This window comes from Penaeus japonicus, unplaced genomic scaffold (genome assembly GCF_977035675.1).
Source record: "Penaeus japonicus unplaced genomic scaffold, GWHDUDI00000001_assembly GWHDUDI00000013, whole genome shotgun sequence".
Lineage (NCBI taxonomy): Eukaryota > Metazoa > Arthropoda > Malacostraca > Decapoda > Penaeidae > Penaeus > Penaeus japonicus.
In genome coordinates, this window is record NW_028234415.1 from 7,091,513 (window position 1) to 7,094,012 (window position 2,500).

At 33.7% G+C, this 2,500-nt stretch overlaps 2 long non-coding RNA genes across 2 annotated transcripts in view; one reads left to right on the forward strand and one right to left on the reverse strand.

Moving 5' to 3' along the window:
- LOC122254252 (uncharacterized) overlaps positions 1 to 281 on the forward strand; it is a 1,162-nt gene extending 881 nt beyond the window's left edge. Inside the window, exons 2-3 of the long non-coding RNA XR_015191496.1 lie at positions 1 to 84; positions 226 to 281. The exon at positions 1 to 84 is cut by the window's left edge and continues 113 nt beyond it. This is a non-coding gene — a long non-coding RNA (uncharacterized LOC122254252). The remainder of the gene's footprint in view (positions 85 to 225) is intronic.
- Positions 282 to 1,066: 785 nt separating this feature from the next.
- On the reverse strand, positions 1,067 to 2,054 carry LOC147470587 (uncharacterized). The gene is made up of 2 exons (XR_015191497.1): positions 1,894 to 2,054; positions 1,067 to 1,559 (listed from the first exon to the last, which is right to left on the reverse strand). It is a non-coding gene; the product is annotated as an uncharacterized LOC147470587 (long non-coding RNA).
- Between the last annotated feature and the right edge of the window lie 446 nt (positions 2,055 to 2,500).

The following is a 2,500-nucleotide window of genomic DNA, read 5'->3' on the forward strand; positions in this document are numbered from 1 at the left end:
AACGTTATCAACTGCCAAAGCAGTGCACCAGAAACCTGCTTCAGAAAATCAGCAGAAAATTACCCACAGCAAGAGATGGCAGAGGTAATTATTCTTCTTTCAAAATAATGCTGGTTATACAAAATATTATTAGTATAAATATGATATAAAATACTATATACTAATGTATGGGTGTGTGGAATTTAAACTATGGTGCTGATACATATTTTCTTTTATTTTTAATAGGTTGCAGCTTGTGTTATGTTGCATAATCTAGCCACAACTGAGAATATTGATATTGCCAAAGAAGAAGACACATATGAACTGAGAGCATGATGCAGTACACTGCGAAAATAATGATAATCGTTTAGGGTTTGATGTCAGAAAATGTTTGTGAACAATGGTTTTAGGATGGCTTAGCAGTCAGAGAATTTCTGGATGAATCATTAATTTCCACTTTAAGCATATTTCTACTTACTTTATATTACCTGTATATTAAAAAGAATTGCTTATAGTAAATTGCAGTAATTATTTTTGGTATCAGGAACCGTCATATCAATCATTTACCTTATCATTGTTTATAAGTAAAATAAGACCTTGTCAGAAACCTTGTCAATCAGTGTTTTTTTTCTGATTCTTTATTAGTAAGATGAGACATATTTTCTGTTTTGAAATATTTCCTTATCAATGGAACCATAGGAGATGTCAAGATATATATATATATATATATATATATATATATATATATATATATATTTTTTTTTTTTTTTTTTTTTTTTTTTTTTTTTTCTTCTTTTTTTTTTTTTAAGTCGCAAATAACTATGTGCAGATTTTTCTCTCTTTTTTTGTGTGAAATACGACTTGTCTATTTACTTATATTTAGTTATCTACTTAACTGGGAAATGTCTAGATTTTTACATTTTCCTTTTTGATGTCTGAAGTCATGTTATTTAGTCTGTTGCATTAGTTATTAGTGGGATATGAATTTTCTAGTAAAAACATTTAAATTATATATGCAAAAAGAGGCCTTTGCATGTATGTTTTTGATTACTTTTATCATAAGAATGAAATAAAAGAGCTATGTAGGTTTTGTTGTTTTATTTCATGCTTTTGCAGCATTTATGTTTTTTCCAGATTTTGTGCCATGAAGTTGCAAATATTGCTTTGCATCACCTAAAAATGAAATTATTTCATCTGCAACCCTTTAAAGTCACTTGAAACTCTTTCTGCAGATGCACGAACTGCTTCACAAGACTTGGAGAATTCCTTTCTAATTCCATTCGCCTGTCAGAGTTGGGCATCATGGAGCTTTTTGTTGTTCAGGCTAATAGCCTTGTAGCATTACTCCCTCTCTGAGATTTGGTCCCTCTTTTTGCCCTTCCTATGAGTTGTTGAAGAAGGTGATGAAATGGTTGAAGGAGATGGTGGTTCACCACAGGCAGATGGTGGAACTGGGGTCAGTGGTGGAGCTGTTGGCAGAGAGGGTTTTCTAGGAAGTAAAGGAGGTCCTAGAGGGCTTGGAATTGCAGGAGGTATAGAAAAGTCCTGCTGTCTGAATGAAGGACCTTCATCAACCCATTCTGAAATTGACATAAATGAAGAAATGATAGCGATTAAACGTTTTAAAATCTGTTTCTACAGAGTTACATGTGTGGGTGGGTGGGTGACAGGCATACACATATTTGGCGTAGCAGATTCTGAATCATATCAAAGAATGTAGATGAAACGCTGACACAAGAGAAAACATAATTCTAATATTGCAACTGCTTATCGTTGATTTCTAACCTGAATTGTTTGCTAATGCCTCGTGCTTATTCATGAGTAATCTCTTAATATAATTCAAATAAATTATCCTTTATCACAATATGTATGTTTAATATAATAAACACGCAGAAAACGTTCAATATTACTTACGTTTCGCGCATGTATTCCCAAGCTCGATTTAGCTGAGTTGCTGTATAGATGGCATTAAAGCTGGCAGTTATGCTCTTCCGTGCTTGCTGCTTGCGACTGATGATCCCAGGGTCGTACATTTTTTAATCTATGCGATGACTATGGTCAGCGATTAGAGAAATCAACATTTTTTCTCTGATTTTCCGTGAGCGAACTAGTTTTATCCTTCCCGCTCGCCATGGTTGTTCGATCATCTGGCGCGCTTTCTGCGTACGCAGGGTTACCAACTGTTGCAAATATTCGGACCGCCCGAAAACGTTTTGGGGCCGGCTCACCCCACTGCCTTGACGTTTGAAAAAATCGATTTGAGTTTTCGGGCCGGCCCCACGCAATTTATTTTCGGGTTGGTAACGCCCGAAACCTGATGTTTAAAAAAACGGCCCTAAGTGTGTACGTGTGTGTGTGTGTGTGTGTGTGTATGTGTGTGTATGTGTGTGTGTACGTGTGTACATATATATGTATATATATATATATATATATATATATATATATATATATATATATATATATATATATATATATATATATATATATATATATATATATATATATATATATACATGTATGT